Here is a 22,334-nt window from a genome sequence, read left to right on the forward strand (position 1 = left end):
AAGTAGCTGTTCATAGGTTACTCTTTTTATTTGTAGGTTACTCTTGTTATTTTTCTCCTACAGATTTCTTTTTCTGTAGCATCTATGTACAATATGTAGCATAGATGTACAAATGTTTGGTGGGAAAAACACTGCTGTCATTTCTGAAAGCAGTACTCATTGTTTATATTGTTAGCTCTTAGCTGAGATGAATAGAGAGGTGGAAATACATAAGAAAACAAAGCCAGGACAAGTAAGGGTAGTATATTTGTAGAAATTCTCAAGTCAAAAGGTGAATAAAGAAGTATGAATCCATATGTAATTCTTACATGTATTTGATGTGTCAAGAAGTAAGTGAAGCATCATTCTTTGATATTGAATGGCAAGATTCAGCTAAGCCATTCTGAATTAATTGTACTTATTAGAAAAATACCTAAACATAAGCTGCATAGTGAATATAAAAGCAGAATTATGCTATAAAGTCACAAATGATTTTATTTGAATTACAATGTATTCACTATAATAATTATTTTTTCTTTATGTATTGTAAAACATCAACAGTATCATTATAATTAACACTAGGTTTTTGAAAAAATATCCAGTGCTTTTTGAAATATAAAAATTTGAATCTGTATACCAAAGTACAATTCAGAGAAGCAAACTTTTATTGTAATGTGCAGTAATGATATTCATTAAAGTTAAGCTGTTGTGATGCTGGAAATATGAACACAAAATAAATGTTATTTTAAATACAAAAAACAGTCGTAGTTAAGAGAGAACATCTTCCAAGTTTCAGTCTGGTCCACCTTAAGATTACTTCTTTGCATATCTCAACACCAGTGTCGATTATACATTGGTATTGTAAAGTGTAAACATTTTACTTTCAAAAAAATAACAATCTCAATTGGATCTGCCTCATATATCTACCAAAAGAAAAATAATTGCCAGTATATGATTATGCTTGTAAAACAATGCAATTGCATTCATTTTTGGTCTATGTTACCAATGTAATTTCTTTATAGTTACATCTAAAATACATACATATTGATTTCATGTGCAAAAATGGGATGGTAGGAAATTAGCACAGCCAGAAAAAGTGTAAGGAAATATAATTAGGAAAAAGGACATCTCCAACACATTACCATCCATGGTGAATATTTCTGGTGTCATTGAGTAAGTCTACATAGTCTAGTTTTAAAAAAGATGTAAATAGAATGATTTATGTGGTTGCACTATTTGACACTTTATTCCAGGGCTTAGCTTCATTTATAGGTCCCCTGCTTTTAGAGGACATTTTTACTGTGATAAATCTACTAATTTCAAAATTCTTACACTGGATTCTGAAACTCTTTGAACATAGTATACAGTGTGTGTAGCTCAACAGCTTGTGTTTCCTAGACCAATTTTTGATAAATTCAATTCAAGTTTATTTTATGAATTGTCTGAAAATAAACTAAACTTGAAAATTGTTGTCTTCAGGGGCTGAGAAACAAAACTAGAAGATCATGTAGGTATAATTATGTTCATTTGTTCATTCATTTGTTCATTATTCATTGTTTTCATTCCTACTTTCCTTCCCACATCAAAGTCATGGTTATACTTTGGGTCCCAATGTCTATCCTCAATGCTCTGTGTAACTCTGGACCATCTATATGTTTGAATTAGTTAAAGGAGCAAATCATGCTGTTGAATGGTCATCTCCAAACATCTGCACATCAGGAGGGATACTGGATGTCTCTTCAGTGACTAAACCACCTGTTTTCCTCCATGACTGTAAGATACTAGCTTGGTAATTTCCCAAGCAATCTTCTGTGAAATCCTGTATTACTTTTTCTTCTTGCTTGTCAAATTCTAAAGACTGGGCCACAAGATCGGTAATTAGAATCTACCTAATGTGTGACCTTTGGTGTCCATCATCAATGTAGCATTGAAATACAAATAAATTCTATGCATGTTAGATACAACACCAACATGCATTTAAAAAAAAAAAAAAGCAAGCTCACAGAAACCTTTTCCACTGGAGAATTTCCCATTAAAAGCAATTATATATATATTATATATATATATATATATATAATATATATAAATATATATAAATATAAATATATATATATATATATATATATATATATATATTAGGACCTAATTATGAGATTATTCAGTCAAATTAATTTATTCAAGTACTTATTAAATGTCTAGTACTTCCAAGATTGGGCCAGCTACAATGGGAGATAACAAAATAATAATAAAACAAAATAAAGAACATAGGATATAACTACAGGAATAAATATGTATTTGAGGAAGGCTTAGGATTTTAAAAAATGAAAAAGCATGCTGTTTCCTTCTACCTTTAACATGGGCTTTAATGGTGTTAATAATCGAAAGGAATAAGATGGCCTAGTTTTTTTTTTTTATTGCATTTTAGGTTTTGGGGTACATGTGATGAACATGCAAGATTGTTGCATAGGTACACACATGGCAGTGTGGTTTGCTGCCTTCCGTCCCCTCACCTGTATCTGTCATTTCTTCCCATGCTATCTCTTCCCACCTCCCTGGGTTGGGCCTAGCTTTTTAAAATACTCTTTCTAGGAAAGAGATATTTTCTTTCTTAAAGAAATGTATTACTTCACCTTTAAACAAAATATTAATGAAGATACAAACTGCATAGTCTAATCTTTTGTCCTGTTATTTGTTTTTTTTTTTTTCCTGCTGTATTTGTACGTCTTTCCCTTACCTCATTCAGTATGATACTCTTGAAGTAACAGATCTCTACTACAGTGAATAGATTGAAATTCAGATATTTATAGACCTCTACATCACAATTTTATAGCCTTTGTGCTTTGAGGACTTTTACCTCACTATCTACAATTGTAAGCTGCTGTGTGAGTTACCTCATAAAATATATATTTTAGCACTTTGTGCTCCTCTGGATTTTTTTTTTTTATTTGGAAGAGTCTTTAGCAGCATTCTATGAAAGCTGTGTTTAAAGGAAGTAAAGATTAGTTCTTGTGTTGTCTGTGCTATTTCTTCTACCAATTCTTTTCTCCTAATAATAGCACATCACTTTCTTGTATTCTTCTTCTATGTCTGCATGTATGGTGCATTAATATGGTAACACAATTCACTTTAATCAGTATTTTATGATACTGACTTGGTAAATGAATAACTATGTTAAAGTAACTCTGAATATGGGGTTTATTTGATTAAAAACCACATTTACCTACACTCTGAAGTTGTAATAAGATATCATTATGTAGTCATAAAAAGTTTAAGTTCGTGTTTAAAAACCAATGATGACCTCAGTGTGTTTAGAATTTTCTATCTATTATCACTATTATCAATATCCAACTTTTATGTGATCCAGGTTACTTGTTTAATTTGAGAACAAAGAAGAAGCTGACATTTACTTTCACATTTAACACCTATTTTTTGTTGTCCTTGACAAATGTAATGAGATTTATGGGAATCATACTATGAATAGTCTTTTGGGAATCATGCAATATATTGTTATATTGTAATTTTCAAAAGAATTATTATAGAGAAGCTCTCTTTTAAAAGGAACACAGGATAAGCCTACATGCAATAGGAAATTGCATATTCTGGGAAAAAAGAGTATGAATTAGCCAGCACCTTGTGGGTGCCTGTAAGCATTCAGCCTTGTGCCAACTATTCTGCACAGTGTCATGCTCTCCAATGGCTGCCCTGTAGTCTTACATGGTTAATTTGACCTTCATTCTGTTACCTTGTGTTAGATCCTGATATATGTGTACATCTCTTCTTTTAGCCCTTCCATTATACTGCTCTTTTTAAAGACTTTATATAGCCCATTTTTAGTCCTTGACTCTCCGTATTGTACAATGCAGTTATTAAAATGTCTACATTTAGTTTGCTATGTAAATCTTAAGATTGCTCTTATTTACCTTGCAGGAAAAAAACACAGATATGAAGTTCATGGAGTTAGATACCTGCCTTTATGTATGCATTCTGCTTCATCTCTTATTATCTATGGGCTCTTGAACATACCTACTATTTCTGAGCCTCAGTTTCTTCACATGTAAAATGAGGATAAATATGTACTCCATGGCAATAATATGATTATGTGATTATTGCATAATGATTATATGGGATTGTAATTATGGTAGATGGGTTCCTCCACTAATCTAATTACATTTTAGTTATAGTGCTGCATGTGATGATTTAGCACCATTGCATGTGTCCCTCACTAAGTTTCTATTCCTTTCCAATATTTCCTTCCCAAATATAGTGTAGTACTGTATTAGTGGTTCCCATGGATACCTCTGAGTCTAACCTTATTACCTGCAGGGTCAACCACATATTTTTGCCCAAATGGGACTTTCCTTATCAAGATTCTGAAAGCTGTGGGTTTAAAAATAGAAAAATGAAACACTTTTGCTTTTTTTTTCCCCCCCTCTCTTTTTTGGGGCTGGTTCTGCTAGTCAGCACAGGAAGATGACAATTATATGTGTAGTATAATTTATTTGGCAAATAGTAGTGATGTTGCAACATGTGTACTTAGGGTTGGGAGGATTTAAAATACCTTGTTACCATTTCTGGGAAGTAGAGAAAGCCTGTGGAGGCCAAATTAAAGCCTTCTGATGATTTGTGTAGGCTTAATACAATCAGTGAAGTAAATAAGGCACTGAGTCATAACTAAATGGAATTCAGGTGTAGAGCAACATAATGTTGTAGCAGAGTGATATATGTGAAGGTCGAATATAGAAATTAATTCAAGGAAAGCTTTATGCTTTAAGAGTAACATGATTGTTTAAAAGATTATCTTTCTATGCTTTGCACTTTTCATTACAGTTACACATGAGCAAATATTAACTTTAAAAACTTAGTAATTTGCTTCTTTGAATTGCTTGTACTGTTCTTCAAAAACACATGATATAATGTTATTTTCTTAAGAATTTATGCCTCATTTCAAAACAGATTTACTTTTTGGTCTTTGATAGACTAAAGTGATATGATAATTAGATTGGCTAAGTCCATTTCTTAAGCTGTATTTCAAACATAAATATACATTAAAATGTCTCTTATATGTTAAAAAATATATATATTCCAGGCCAGGTGTGGTGGTTCACGATTGTAATTCCAGCACTTTGAGAGGCCCAGGTGGGCAGATCACAAGGTCAAGAGATTGAGACCATCCCGGCCAACATGGTGAAATCCTGTGTTTACTAAAAATACAAAAATTTGCTGGGCGTAGTGGTGTATGCCTATAGTCCCAGCTACTCGGGAGACTGAGACAGGAGAATTGCTTGAACTCGTAAGGCAGAGGTTGCAGTGAGCCAAGAATGCACTACTGCACTTCAGCCTGGGTGACAGAGTGAGACTCTGTCTCAAAAAAAAAAAAAAAAAAAAAAAATATATATATATATATATATGGGATATATATATATATGGGATATATATATATATATGGGATATATATATATGGGATATATATATATATATGGGATATATATATATATGGGATATATATATATGGGATATATATATGGGATATATATATATGGGATATATATATGGGATATATATATATATATATGGGATATATATATATGGGATATATGTATATATATGGGATATATATATGGGATATATATATATGGGATATATAGATATATGGGATATATAGATACAGATATATGGGATATATATATATATATATATATATATACATTCCAAAGTGAAAAATAAATATAATTTCTCAGACTGTGTTTTAGACGAGGGTGTAGGTGAGGAAGCAGTTCACAAATCAAAGTCAGAAACAATCTTACTATAGAAAATATTTTTGAATAGTATTACCTTGAATCCTGAGAAATATTTTTGTATTTTTGAATCTACACTTATACAAACAGAAAGTTCTGAAGTGGTCTCATGTACTCATTCACATTATTAAAACTGAGCTTGGTGTAGAGGACTCAGGTTTGAGAAGGTAACTAGAGGATTAAAAATAAATACGTAAAAGAGAAAAGGTCGTATTTTTACAGGGCAAAGGATAAGAAGTTGTCATATTAGCCTCATTCTACCTCCTCACAACTTCTGCTTTTATTCTGTTATATTCACTTTTTCAATAAGCCTTAGTGTTTAGAATTCTGTTGCACAATTTAAAGGAGTTTTATCTCTATATTAACATGTAAATCATATATGCATTTATGAATACACACATATATGTCTACATTAAACTACATGTTTGTGTATATATATATCATGTTTATTTGCATAAAAACTGTTATATATACTGTGTGTATATGTGTATGTATTTGTAGTATACATGTTCATATATGTTTGTGTGTGTATAGGTGCCTAGAATAAAATGCATTTACCAAGCACTTGTTTTAGTCTTCCTTCCAATGTTAATACATTGATATTTTACATTGATGTTTTTCAAAATCTAATGTAAAAATTCTATTTATCTGTATTATTGTAAAGTTTGTTTTGTCAAAAACTAGGATTGCAATTTCTGCTTTTTTCTGCTTTCCATTTTCTTCATAAATTTTCTTCCACCCCTTTATTTTGAGCCCATGTGTGTCATTGCACATGAGATGGCTCCGTTGAATACAGTACACCAATGGGTCTTGATTGTATCCAGCTTGCCATTCTGTGTCTTTTCATTGGGGGTATTTAGCCCATTTACATTTAAGGCTAATAGTCTTATGTTTGGATTAGATCCTGTCATCATGATGCTAGCTGTTTGTTTTGCAGAGTTGTTGATGTACCTGCTTCATAGTGTCATTGCTCTTTGTACTTCAGTGTGTTTTTGCGGTGGCTGATAATTGACTTCCTTTCCATATTTAGTGCTTCCTTTAGGAGCTCTTGTAAGGCAGGCCTGGTGGTGATGAATTCTCTCAGCATTTGCCTATCTGAACAGCATTTTATTTCTCTTTCACTTAGGAAGCTTAGGTATGGCTGGACATGAAATTCTAGGTTGGAAATTATTTTTTTTTAAGAATGTTGAATTTTATCTCTCAATCTCTTCTGACATGTAGGGTTTCTACTGAGAGGTTCACTGTTAGTCTGAAGTCTTTCCCTTTGTAGGTTTCCTGGCCTTTCTCTTTGGCTACCCTTAACATTGTTTCTTTCATTTTGACTTTGGAGAATATGGTGATTATTGTCTTGGGGTTGATCTTCTCATGAATTATCTTACGGGGGTTCTCTGAATTTCCTGATTTTGAATGTTAGCCTGCCTTATTAGGTTTGATGAGCTCTCCTAGATGATATCCTGAAATATGTTTTCCAACTTCGTTCCATTCTCCCCGTCTCTTTCAGGTACCCCAGCCAGTCATGGGTTCAGTCTTTTTACATAATCCCATGGTTCTTGGAGGTTATGTTCATTGCTTTTCATTCTTTTTTACCTTATCTTGTCTACTTGTCTTATTTCACCAAGATAGTCTTCAGGCTCTGAAATTCTTTTTTCTGCTTGCTTAATCTATTCAGCTATTGATATTTCTGGTTGCATTGTGAAGTTCTCATGTTGCGTTTTTCAGCTCCATCAGGTCATGTAAGTTCCTCTCTAAACTGGTTATTCTAGTTAATAATTCCTATAATGTTTTATAACGGTTCTTAGCTTCTTTGCTTTGTGTTAGAACATGCTCCTTTAGTTCAGCAAAATTCATTATTACCCATCTGAAGCCTTTTGCTGTCAATTCATTTATCTCAGCCTCTGCCGAGTTCTCTGCCATTGCTGGAGAGGTGTTGCAATCATCTGGGAAGAGCTACACTAGCGTTTTGAGTTTTCAGGATTTTTTTCATTGATTCTCATTTTTATAAGTTTATCCAGCTTCAGTGATTGAGGCTGCTGACCTTTGCATGGGGTTTCTGTGGGGACTTTTTTGTTGATGCTGTTGTCGTTGCTGCTTTCTGTTGTTTAGTTTTCTTTTAACAGTCAGGCACCTCTTCTGTCAGGTTGCTGTGGTTTTCTCGGGTTCCACGTCAGATGTTATTCACCTAGGTCCCTCCCATACCTGGAGGTGTCATCAGTGGAGGCTGTAGAACAGCAAAGAAGGCTGCCCACTCCTTCCTCTGGAATCTCCATCCCAGAGGGGAATTAACCTGATGCTTGCAGGAATGTTCCTGTATAAGGTATCTGGTGACTCTCTTGGAGAGTCTCACCCAGTCAGAAGGCATGAGATCCAAGACCACTAAACCATGCACTCGGGCTGCCCCTTGGTGGAGGAAGTGCACTGTGCTGGGGGTACTCCCACACAATTGGACTGCCTGGATTCTTCAGAGCCAGCATGGGGAAAGACTAAAGCTACTGATCTGTGGAGACCACAGCCATTCCTCCCCCAAGGGGCAAAATCCCAGGGAGATCAGAGCTCTGTCCCTACACCTCTGGCTGAAGTTGCTGAAATTCATAGAGGGAGGCACCATCTAGTGAGAAGGGATGGGTCAGGGTCCAGCCTAAAGAGGCAGTCTGGACACAATCCACCACAGATCAAGTGGACCTGATAGATATCAATAGAACTCCCCACCCATAAATAACGGAATATACATTCTTCTTAGCACAGCATGACACTTTACCTGAAAATCCATCACATGATTAGAAGTAACACATTCTTTAGCAAACGGAAAATAGGTGAAATCATAAACAAACAGTCTCTCAGACTACAGTGCAATCATATTCGAACTTAAAATTTAAAAATTCACTCAAAACCATACGACTAAATGGAAATTGAACAACCTGCTCCTGAATGACTTTTGGATAAATAATGAAATCAAGACAGAAATCAAGAAGTTCTTTGAAACTAATGAGAACAAAGAGACAATATACCAGATTCTTTGGGACACAGCTAAAGCAGTGTCAACAGGGAAGTTTATAGCACTAAAGACCCACATCAGAAAGCTAGAACTATCTCGAATTGACATCTTAACACCACAACTAAGAGAACTAGAAAACCAAGAGCAAACAAACCTCACAGCTGACATAAAACAAGCAATAGCCAAATAAGACAGGAACTGAAGGAGATGAGACATGAAAACCCCTTCAAAAATAAATCCAGGATTTGCAATTTTGAAAAGAATTAAAAATGTAGTCCACTAGCTGGAATAATAAAGAAAAGAAAAGAATCAAATAGACGCAAATAAAAATGATAAAAAAAGATATTACCGCTGATCCCACAGAAATGCAAACACCATCAGAGAATACTATAAAGACCTATATGCAAAAATACTAGAATCTGGAGGAAATGGATAAATTCCTGGACACATACACCCTCCCAAGACTGAACCAGGAAGAACTTGAATTCCTGACTAGAACAATAATAAGTTCTGAAATTTAGGCAGTCATAAATAGCCCCCCAACTAAAAAAAAAACCAAAAGCCCAGGGCCAGACAGATTTACAGCTGAATTCTATCAGAGGTACAAAAAGGAGCTGATACCATATCTTCTGAAACTATTCCAAACAATTGAAAAGGAGGGACTTTACCCTAACTAATTTTCTGAAGCCAGCATCATCATGATTCCAAAACCTGGCAGAGATAAAACAAAAAACATGACAAAACAAAATAAAACTTCAGGCCAATATCCCTGATGAACATTGATGTAAAATTCTTCAATAAAATACTGGCAAACTAGATTGAGCAAGACATCAGAAAGCTTATCCACGATGAACAAGTCAATGTCATCCCTAGAATGCAAGAGTGGTTCAACATATACAAATCAATAAATGTAATTCGTTATATAAACAGAACTAAAGACAAAAACTACATGATTATCTCAATAGATGCTGAAAAGGCATTTGATAAAATTCAACATCCCTTCATGTTGAAAACTCTCAATAAACTAGATACTGATGGAACATAGCTCAAAATATTAAGAGCCATTTATGAAAAACCCACAGCTGATACCATATTGATTTGGCAAAATGTGGAAGCATTCAACTTCAGTACTCACACAAAACGAGGATGCCCTCTCTCACGACTCATATTCAACGTATTATTGGAAGTTCTGGCCAGGGCAATCAGGCAAGAGAAAGAAATAAAGTGTATTTAAATAGGAAAAGAGGAAGTCAAACTATCTCTATTTGCAGGTGACATGATCTTCTATCTAGAAAACATCATCGTCTTAGTCCAAAAGCTTCTTAAGCTGATTATCAACTTCAACAATGTCTCAGGATACATAATGAGTGTGCAAAAGTCACAACATTCCTATACACCAACGATAGACAAGCAGTCAAATAATTAATGAACTCCAATTCACAATTGCTACAAAATGAATAAAACATCTAGGAATACAGCTAACAAGGTAAGTGAAGAACCTCTTCGAAGAGAACTACAAACCACTGCTCAAGGAAATCAGAGACACAAACAAATGGAAAAACATTCCATGCTCATGGATAGGAATAACCAATATTATGAAAATGGTCACACTGCTCAAAGCAATGTATAGATTCAGTGCTATCCCCACTAAACTACCAATGACATTCTTCACAGAATTAGAAAAACGACTTTAAAATTCATATGGAACTAAAAAGCCCAAACAGCCAATGCAATCCTAAGCAAAAGGAAGAATACTACAGGCTACAGTTACCAAAACAGCATGGTACTGATACAAGCACACACACATACACCAATGGAACAGAATTGAGATCTTAGAAATAAGACTGCACATGTACAACCATCTGATCTTCAACATACCTGACAAAAACAAACAATGGAGAAAGGATTCTCTAATAAATGGTGCTGGGAAAGCTGGCTAGTCATATGAAGAATATTGAAACTGGATGCCTTTTTTACACTTCATACAAAAATTAACTCAACATGGGTTAAAGACTTAAATGTAAAATCCAAAATGAAGAAAATCTAGGCAATACCATTCAGGACACAGGCAGGGGAAAAGATTTCATGAAAAAAATGTCCAAAGAAATTGCAACAAAAGCAAAAATTAACAAATAAAATCTAATTTAACCAAAGAGCTTCTCTGTACAGAAAAAGAAACTATCATTAGAAAGAATAGACAACCTATGGAATAGGAGAAAATTTTCACAATCTATGCATTTGACAAATGTCTAATATTCAGAATCTGTCAGGAACTTAAATGTAAAACAGAAAAACAACTCCATTAAAAAGTGCAGAAATGACATGAACAGACACTTCTCAGAAAAAAGACATTTATGTGACCAAAAACCATGAAAGACAGCTCAATATCACTGATCATTGGAGAAATACAAATCAAAACAATGAGATTCCATCTCATGCCAGTCAGAATGGCAATCATTAATGTTAAGAAACAATGGTTGCTGGTGTGACTGTGGAGAAAGAGGAACACTTTTACACTTTGGTGAGAATGCAAATCAATTCAACCATTGTGGAAGACAGTGTGGCAATTCCTCAGAGACCAAAACTCAGAAAAACCATTAAACCCAGCAATCCCATTACTGGATATATATGCAAAGGAATATAAATCATTGGATTACAAAAATACTTACACAAATATGTTCATTCCAGCAGCATTCACAATAACAAAGACATAGAATCAATCCAAATGCCCATCAGTGATAGACTGGGTAAAGAAAATGTCGTATATATACATGATGGAATACTATTCAGCCATAAAAATGAATGAGATTATGTCATTTGCAGGGACATGGATGGAGCTGGAAACCATTAGACTCAGCAAAGTAACACAGGAACAGAAAACCAAACACCACCAGTTCTCACATTTAAGTGGAAGCTGAACAACGAGAACACATGGACACAGGGAAGGGAACAGCATACACTGGGACCTTTTGAGGGTTATGGGGAGGAAAAGCATCAGGATAAATAACTAATGCATGTGGGGCTTAATACCTCAGTGATGAGTTAACAGGTGCAGCAAATCACCATGGCAAACTTTTACCTAAGTAACAAACCTGCATTTCCGGCACATGTATCTGAGAACTAAAAATAAAATTAAATAAAATAAAAATATTTTAAAATACTATTTATTATGTCTGAAAAATGGATATGGGCTGACTTTATGTCAAACCACCATCCTTCAGCTTACCCACAATTCATGCTAGGGCTCCTTATGAGCACAGAATAAGTCACCAGTTGATATGGTTAGGCTTTCTGTCTCTATCCAAATCTCATCTTGAATAATCTCCATATTCCCCACCTGTGAAGGAAAAGACCAAGTGGAAGTAATTGAATCATGCCGGCAGTTTCCCCCATGCTGCTCCTGATAGTGAGTTCTCACGAGATCTCATGGTTTTATAAGGCGGTCTTTTCCCTTTGCTCAGCATTTCTCCTTCCTGCTATCTTGTGAAGAAGGTGCTTTGCTTTACCTCCAGCTTCTGCTAGTTTCCTGAAGCCTTCCCAGCCATGCTGAACTGTGAGTTCATTAAATCTCTTTCCTTTATAAATTACTCATTCTCAGGCAGTTCTTTATAGCAGTTTGAGAATAGACTAATACACTGTGTACATTTTTTTTTAAACTGCTTAATGCTTAAATATGGAAGGGGAGGCCAAATGACAAAAACTAGAAATTTCCCGGATCAATTTATTTTTCAGAAATAAGAATTGTTCACTTATTTGTAAGATATTTTATGCACTGACTGTACATTAGAGTTGGATGTTATACAGATGGAATTTGTTGTCTGCTAAAGGTGATATATAAAAGGATTTAAAAATGTTGATAATTTTATTTGTAGTGAAAACAAGTGTTATAAAAGAAACTAATGATACTAAAATAACATGTAGAATTTGTATGATTTAATATTAAGGGCTCTTTTTTTTTTTGGTAAGATGAAAAAAAAAAAACCACTAAGATTTCAAGTTGCATAACAGACAGACTTGAAAATATAAAGGGAGTATCATTCCAAGCTATTTCATATGGTAAAATCATTTGGAGGTGTCAGCTTGCTGTGTTGAGGGACTAGATTGTGTTTTGGAGACTCAAATTTTTATTCTGTTGCTTTAAAAATATTTAGTTCCATTATCAAAGTTATTCTTTGCTTGTCAACTATATTATTTTTGAGCTTGTTACCTAAATCAGCTTTGGTTCTTATTCTTCCCTTGGACATGGTGTATATTTCAAAGGAAAACCTGATATTCCTACAGATTTCACTTACATTTTGGCACGGGGACTTCTTTATTGAAGAGATTTTAAATTCACCTGCTATAATTCTGATTTTAAAAATAATTATGGAAACTTTGGGGTTTTCCTATAAGTATTCCTTCCAGGAAAAATATCAAATTTTTTTTTTGAAAATAACTTTACTCAATTTTCCTGTTCTTTTATCACAGAGTAATTCACAGAGATGTATTACTGAATCCTAGGAAAGAAACCTCATTTTGTGGCTTTTATATTTATAATTTTCTGCACATTTTTACAAAAGGGCCTCCTATGATATAGCCAATAATGAGACACTTATTTATTTGTGTTTCCATATCCAATGAACTGTTAAAAATACTTCATTTGTTTTCACCTGATCTTTATACGTACTTATGAGGTATAAAGTAGTTACTAGTCTAGCGTTCTTCAGATGAAGAAAATGAGGATCAGCTGGGTTAGGTTAACTTACTACACCTGGAATCTTTAGACCAGTGCCTAGAACACTGGTTTCCGTTTAAGGCTGCTGATTGGGACGCTCAAGCATGTTTCAGTGAGAGGGAGAAAAAAGAAGGTAAGGGATTTATTTTCTGTCTTCTGTGTGTGGTTGCCTTAAGCTGACTGTGTATCTCAAACAAAAGTAGTGTATTTCTTGATGTAGCCTGCTCTATATCACTCTTGAAATTTATTGTCTACTCCTCTGTCCTTTGAGCCTAGACCTGGTACCACTTCACTGCTACTAGCTCTGGATTTTTACACTATTCCTCATTCGTTGGCTGCACTCCACTCAGACTTATGTAATTTAACCCACCGAAAAAGAAGCCCTACCTAAATTATCCTACTTTGAGTTGCCATTCTTTTCTACTGGAATTTTAACAGACATCATTATTTAACTCAAATGTGTCTAATCAGAAAGTGTTACATCTTTGATTGTATTATACAGTCAATCTATATATCACATTACAAAACAAAACAAAACAAAACAGAGTGCCTCACAAAGAGTTCTAGCTTCTGTGCATTACAAGCTGAAATGTTTATGTTCATGTACATTTTAATGATGTATCAAAGGTTGACATGTTGGAGATACTGAGTGTCAGCATCCCTTCAAAAAGGCACTCAGTCTGAGCAGAAACAAGGCTTATCTCCAAATTGCCAATACACAGCATAGTTGAATAGCTGAACTTACCCATTTATGCCCGAGGTTGCAATTTTTTGAATTTTTGCAATCGGACTTTGGTGATGACCTTGAGCAGTGAGTAGTAGTATATAAATAACTCCCACATGCTTAGTGTTCCAATAATGGAACATTAGGCATACATGGGTCAAGAAAACATTATTTTTACTTTTAAATAACATGACAAGTGGAATAAACCTTATGAACATTAATGCTGCAGTTTATATTTAAAATGTCTTCTTTTAAGCCTCTACTTTGATTAAGTTGAAGAATCAGTTCAAAAACTTGTGAATATATTACTTTAAGATAAAAATTTTCCCATATATTTCCTTTATTTCATAATTTGTAGAAGTGTTATATTGTGTACACTACACTCATTATTAAGTCACTGGGGATGGAGAAGGGCCACAAGTTACTGACGAACAATTTTCCTAGCCAAGATTTTCTGTTACTTGGTAACTTTCTGTCATCTATTGCCTAGAATAATAGAAAGTAACAAGATACAAAAGAACTGTTTGCATTTTATATCTTTTTATTTTCCAGATGCATTCATTATATAGGTGCTAATGAACAGCAAATGGCCAAACACTAGGCAGTAGCACAGGCAGAAGAGTAGGAAAGGTCTTAGAAGGTGTGATCAATATAATAAGTTTCTCGATTCCATCTCTAATTCAACGTTGTTCAGTATTTCAGCACAAGACACTGAGGTAGAATTAGTGAAGAATGTAGAGGTAACCTAGAAGCACTTTGCCTCTTCAAAAAGCTTTAAACTATGGAAAATGTGTGCACAAACAATAGGATAACAAGGCAGTATGTGTAAGTTCCATGAAGGAGAAACAAAATACAAAGTTCAGTAGAAAATGAGGTGACTTACAGCTAAGGCTAGTGAGTTGAGGGAGAAAGGGGAAAAAATAATGGAATGGTAATGAGCCAAGCTTTCTTCTCTGAATGAAGAAAAAATATGAACAAAAGAATCAGGTGTATTCAGAAATAAATCTTTGAGACTCATAGAAAAATGGGAGGTAGGGGCTGGAGGATATTGAAAATGTAAACATGTTGCAAGGACAGAAACAGTTAATTTTTCCCTCTGGATCTGTGTCCTGTTCCCAACTCCAAGGTCAACTCCTTCCCAAACTAGTGGTGCAGTAGTAAATTTAGCATGGGAAGAATCATGATTCAGCAAGTAAAATCGAAGACTAATAAACACATTAATAAAGAGATCAACCTTCATATACCAAAGTCTTATTTTTTCTTTTAAATGCAGCCCAAGTAATGAAAATGATTTGAGTTCAAAGATGCCGCTTCAAAGGCACAATGCCTCCAATATGTTTTAAGAGAAAGTGATATTTGAAAATAATTATTCTACATCTTCAGTGGAGTAATTGCTTTTCACATTAAAGAAAGAGATAAGTTCCCAAGTTTTATAATATAAAAAGTGCTATGCATATGTATTAACTAATTCTCTCAGAGGATTTTTACTACACAGTTGGCATTGTGTGCTATAACTCAGAGTGTCATGGTGCTTTGCTCTTACATGAAAACATGGATTGTTTCCTAACTGAGTTAGACAGAAGTAGGTAAAGAATAATGATATCATATACTGTGTTTCCTTTATATGCATACTTTATGGTTACTGTTTTTTTTTAATTGAGATAGTTAATGTTTTAATATAAAAGTATTTTTATTGGTCTGACATTACAAATGGCCATTGAGGCTTGTTTACTCTGAAAAAAACATGGTCTGCAATCTGTAAAAATTGGCCACATTGTTAATCATTGATTTATTCTTTCACCCAACTATATATTGAGAGCTTATAATTTGCAAAATACTCTAAGTGCTAAATACCAAGATACATCAATGTGGTTTCTGGCTTCAAAAATTTGTTGTTTAGCAACTACAATACATAAGTAACGTTGATATAGATGTAAACAGTAATGATATAAAGTACAATAAGTTATAAAATCTTCCTTAGCAGTAAAGTTAAGTGTGTCAGGATTTTGAGAAGTACTGATGTTAGTACACTTCCCTTCCTTACACACAGCTTGAAATACCTTTTTTTCCTCACATTTTTAGTGTATCCCCAATATTTGGTACCAAATATAACAGTATGCTCAAAGTCATTTAACATTATTTCAGTCTTGTTGATAACCTTACTATGTGGGTAAGCTTTCATTCAATTAATTCAACAAGTATTTAACAAGTGTCTATGTGCCATGTATTTAGGAATTCATGGTGCCAGTGTAAAACACAATATCTTTCCCCTGGTTAATTTTGTTCTTTGAAAAAAACCCACAATATCTTGCTGTCTGGGAATGCATATTCTAGTTGAAGAAACAAAAAATAATAAAGACAATTCCAGATTGAATAGTTAGTATGAAAATAAATGAAGCAGCATATTAGGAATAAAGATTATGATGACTGGGTGACTTTTAAAATAAAGTGGTCAGGCAAATAGCTTTTTGAGAAGATGATTTTTGAGCAGAGACCTGAATGACAAAAGGGCAAAAGTGATGTGGATCTCCAGTGGAAAGCAGAATGTACAGCAGTTAATGGTAATAATATAGGTCACTGTAAATTCTCTTTCTTTTCATGACCACATTAATACCTGATATCCATTTACCATGTGACTATCATATCTTTGAGAATACCTTGTTCAATTATCTGCAGTCACTTATATTTTCACACCCTGCGTTGTTATGAAAATTCATTTTGTATATTGAAATTGCACATACTGTAGATGCAATTTATCTGCATATCTGATTTTATTTAGAAAGTGATGTTAATCCTGAAAAGAGAGCCAGTGCACCTGTTAATTAGGCTTCATCTCTACCATCAAAATGCATGTAGATTATCACTGTTATCTTTAACCATAATTTTAACAAACTGTTTTCACCCACAATGTTAAACTATTCAAGAGTCCCTTCCCCTCTTCTACAGTAGCAGAGTTTTAGATGGTTTTGTGGTCTCCCCCTGCCCCCCAAATAAGATTGCATTTTATACCTTTCCTTGATCCTATACAGAAGGCCAATAGAATGTGAATGGAGGTGTGGACAACTTCCAAGTTATTCCAACTTAAACGCAAGCTCTTTGCCTTAGACTGACACTCACTCCCTTTCAATAACCTGGAATATTTACATTGCTGGGACCCAGCTTTCACCATGTAGATGTGGCCAATGCATTAGGGGATGGCCAAGCAACAGGATAGGAGGAACATGATTCTCCTGTAAAGAAGAGTTCCCCTGGTTAAACTGCTATGAGTGAGAGAAAGGCACCTCTATCTTGTTTAAGACCCACTTTATGTGCATGTTATTGTTCCAGTATTAATCGTAAGTACAACAATCATACCTGTCTCTCTAAACATTTCACTACATGAAACAAGTATCATTTTGCCCATCCTAGTGATGTCCAATTCTGAGAACCCAGATGCTCCACTTTTTTCTTTTTTTCCTTTCCCTTCCCCCTCCTCTTCTTGTTCTGCTTCCTCTTCCTTCTTCACTGCTATACTGAGACATTATATAACATAAAGTTTATCTTATTACAATGTGCAATTCAACTATTAATAGTAAATTTACAGAGTTATGTGGCCATCACCAAAATCCAGTTCTAAAACTTTTCCATCACCCAACAAGCTCTCTCAAGCCTAAACAATTGACAGTACCATACTACCTTCAGTCAACAACACATTGTTTCTATAGATTAGCCTCTTCTGGCTGTTTCATTCAACGAGATTAGATAACACAAAATCTTTGTGTTTGGCATCGTAGAATGAGTTTTGATGTTTATCTATGTTGTAGCATGTGTCAAGATTTTTTTCTTTTAATGATGAATAGTGTTCCATTATAGGGATATGTCATTTTGTTTTTCCATTCCGTAATTGAAGAAACTTAGATTATTTCCAGTTTCTGACTGTTAGGAAAAGTGCTGCTATGGATATTTATTTAAAAGTGTCTCTCTCGCGCTCTCTTTCTCGCTCTCTTTCTCGCTCTCTCGCTCTCTTGCTCTCTTTCTCGCTCTCTCGCTCTCTTTCTCGCTCTCGCTCTCTTTCTCGCTCCCTTTCTCGCTCTCTTTCTCGCTCTCTTTCTCGCTCTCTTTCTCGCTCTCTCGCTCTCTTGCTCTCTTTCTCGCTGTCTCGCTCTCTTTCTCGCTCTCGCTCTCTTTCTCGCTCTCTTTCTCGCTCTCTTTCTCGCTCTCTTTCTCGCTCTCTTTCTCGTTCTCTCGCTCTTTCTCTCTCGCTCGCTCTCTCGCTCTGTGTGTGTGTGTGTGTGTGTGTGTGTGTGTGTGTGTGTTTATCTTTTTGTGTTTTAGTCTGCTTAGGTTGTCAAAATATACTACAGACTGGTTGTCTGAAAAAATAGAAATTTATTTTCTTACAGTTCTGGAGTCTGAGAAGTCCAAGATCAAGGTGCCTGCTGGTTGGAAGTCTGGTGAGGGCTCCCCACCTAGGTTTCAGAGGATCACCCTCTTTATGTGTACTCATATGATCTCTTCTTTGTGTGTGCAGGAAAAGAGAGTTTGCTCAAGCCCTCTGATTTTTCTTTTTAGAAAGACACTAATCCTCTTGGATCAGGCCTCCATCTTTTTGCCTTCATTTAGCTTTACTTACCTTCTTAGAGGCCCCATATTCAAATAAAGCCATACTGGGAGTTAGTGTTCAACATATGAACTTTTGAGGGGACGCAAACATTCAATTATAGCATTTGCCAGGGTAGATATTTAGGTAGTAATTGCTCAGTTTTATGATGAATTAATCTTTACCTTCTTAGGTAACCGCATAGCTGTTTTCCAAAGCTTATGTACCCTTTCACATTCCCACCAATTTCTTCACATCCTTGCCAATTTTGTAAAAATATATGAAGTGGCATCTGATTATGGTTTTACTTTGTATTTCTCTTAATGATGAGTGATGTTGAGTATCTTTTTACTGACATCTGTATATTTCCTTTGATGAAGTGTTTGCTCAAATCGTGCACACATATTTGAGGTTTTTTGACAATCTTATTTTGAAGTATTCCTTTATAATCTTGATAAGATTTTTAAAAAATCAGATATGTGTTTGCAAATGTTTTCTCCTAGTCCATGATTTTCCCCTACTTTCTTAATGGAGTATTTTAAAATGCAAATTAAAATTTTTGTTTAATTTTTTTTAAAAACCTGTTTAGCAAGAACTCAGTAGACCAAGGTCATTAAGATTTTTTCTTGTTCTACAAAAGTTTTATAGTTAACTCTTATATGTAAGTCTATCCATTCTTTTATGTTTGTGTTTCAGTATGGTGTGAGGCTCTGTTTTGGCGTGGGGAAGTCCAATTGACCTTGAACTATTTCTTTGAAAGGTAGTTCTTTTCCCTGTTGAATTATTTTGGCACTTTTGTTGATAGTATATTGACCACAAATATACGAGTCTATTTCAGAATATTCATCTTCCATTGATCTAAATTCCTGTCTTTATGATAGTACCATATTGCAGCTTTATGGCAAATTTTAAAATATTGAAGTGTAAGTTTTCCAACATTTTCTTTCTACCAACTTAGTTTTGACTATTGAGTTTTCCTTGTTTACACATAAATATTAAGGTCAGCTTGCCAATTTCTGCAAAATAGCATGCTGGAAAATTGGTAGCAATTCTACTGAATCTATAAATCAATTTGGAGATGATTACCATCTTAAAAATATTGAATATTTTTATTTATGAATTTAGAATACATATCCACTTATTTATATCTGCCTTAATTTCTATGCACAAAGATTTTCTTTGTTTTTTATTGTCCAAGTTTTGCTCTCCTTTCAGGTTCCCTTAGGATTTTATTCATTTTGATGATAATGTGAAGGAAATCATTTCCTGTGGTTGGATTGTTTTTTGCTAATATATAAAATAAACTGTATTTTTCATATTTTGATCTGGCAACTTATGACCTTGAAGAACTCAATTGTTTGTTGCAAAAGTTTTTTGTGGATCCTTCAGGACTTTTTGCAAGTAGTATCAACTTATGCAAATAAAGATATTTATAGTTTATTTCTTTTAAATTTGGATGCCCTTTCTTTCATTTTTTCTTTTTTGATTGCACTGGCTAAAACCTCCAGAACAATATTGAATAGAATTTTGAAAGGAGAAAACATTTCCTATTTCTAATATTAGGTAGAAAGCATTTAGCCATTCAGCTTTAAGTGTGTTAGCTGTGTATTTTCCAAAGATGCTATTTGTCATGTTGAAGAAATTCCCTAATATTCATAGTTTGTTGAGAGTTTTTAATCATTATTGATGCTGAATTTTGTGAATTATGTTATATGCTCATTGAGGTGACCATGTGGTTTTTATCATTTATTCTGTTGAGATGGCATATTGAGTTAATGGATTTTCAGATGTGCAGTCAAACTTGCATTCCTGGGATCAAAATTACGGAGTAAAATCTTTTTTCTTTTTCTTATTACTGAATTTAGTTTGCCAGTATTTTGTTAAGGATTCATAAATCTGTATTCATGAGGGGTATTGATCTATGATACTCTGTTCTTGTGATATTTTAGTCTTTCTTGGCATTTTAATAACGACTTCAAAATAATTTGGGAAGTCTGACCTTCCCCTTTATTTTCTAGAAGGCTTTGTGAAGGATTGGTAATAGCCCTTCTTTAAATGTGTGATAGAAGTTAGCAGTATGTCCTTAAGATTTTTTGCAATAAGATTTTGAATTATTCCATTTACTTGCTTTTATCTATTTAGATTTTTCTCTTTACTGAGGCAGTTTGATAATTTGTGTCTTTTTAGGATTTTGTCTATTTTCTCTACTCTGCTGACATAAAGTCGTTGATACTTTTTTTTTTCTTTTTCTTTTTCTTTTTTTTTTTTTTTTTTGTAATCCTGTTGTTTGGTTGGTAGAGAGGTTCTCTTTAATTCCATGTTTGGGCAATCTGTACCTTCTTTCAATTTTTGTAACTCTAGCAAATGAATTAACTTTTGGTTGTACTGATTTTTCTCTGTGTTTCTTTTCAATTTCACTGATTTTTTTTATTATTGCCTTCTACTTAATTTGTGTTTTTGTTTTTTCAACGTTTTTTTAACATGTCATATGATAATTGTACATATTTATGCAATACATAGTGATGTCAAGATACATATGATGATACATATACATAGTGATCATATCAGGATTGTTAGCATATGCATTACCTCAAACATTTATTTTTGTTTGTGTGTTGGGAGCATTCCACAGCCGCCTCCTAGCTATTTGAAACTATATATTATTGTTAACTATAGTCATCCTACAATGCTATGGAACACTGGAACTTACTCCTTTTATTTGGCTGTAATTACATATGCTTTAACAAATTTATCCTTCTCCCTTCTCTCTACCCTTCCCAGCTGCCACCATCCTTAGTTCTATGAGATCAGCTTTCTATTTTTTAGATGCTAAATGTAAATATGGTCTGTTTGTTTTTCTCTTTCTGTCTTCTTAAGTTACCAGCTTAGGTTATTGATTTAGGATATTTTGTCTTTTTTGCTAAAGGCATTTATAGCTATAATATTGCTGTTAACACTGCTTTACCTGATTGCTATAAATGTAAATGTGTTTTATTTTTCTGTTTTTATTCAGTTCAATGCGTTTTTTCCCCAATTTTTTCTTGTAATTTATTATTTCACAAATAGGTCATATATCAGTGTATTAATTTCTGAATATTTGTGGACTTCTCAAATTTCTATATCTTTATTTCTGATTTTTCCCTTGTGACCAGACAAAATACTATATGATTTCAATCATTCTTGATTCATTGACACTTGTTCTGTTGTCTAGTGTATTCTGATCTGGAGTATATTCATGTGTACTTGATAGAATGTGTATCTGCTGTTGTTGAGTAGAATGTACTATAGTTGACAGGTCAAATTTGTTGACAGAATTGCTCTGGTCTTGTCTCTCCTTGCTGTTTTCTTACCTATTTGTTATATTAGTAACTGAGATTGAGATTAAAATCAATAGCATTTTATTATTAAATTACCTATTCTCTCTTTGATTCTATAATCTAGATTTTCCCCTGTATTTAGGTCTCAGTTTCAGGTATTTAAATTAATTGTTATATTTTACTGATGAATTGACTCTTTTATACTTCATGCTATGTCTTTCTCTTGTTTTTGCT

At 33.9% G+C, this 22,334-nt stretch overlaps 1 protein-coding gene across 3 annotated transcripts in view; it reads left to right on the forward strand.

Moving 5' to 3' along the window:
- Positions 1–22,334, forward strand: part of GRID2 (glutamate ionotropic receptor delta type subunit 2) — a 1,500,723-nt gene that overhangs the window by 292,783 nt on the left and 1,185,606 nt on the right. The window lies entirely within an intron of this gene.

Source organism: Saimiri boliviensis, chromosome 3, assembly GCF_048565385.1.
Source record: "Saimiri boliviensis isolate mSaiBol1 chromosome 3, mSaiBol1.pri, whole genome shotgun sequence".
Classification (NCBI taxonomy): Eukaryota; Metazoa; Chordata; class Mammalia; order Primates; family Cebidae; genus Saimiri; species Saimiri boliviensis.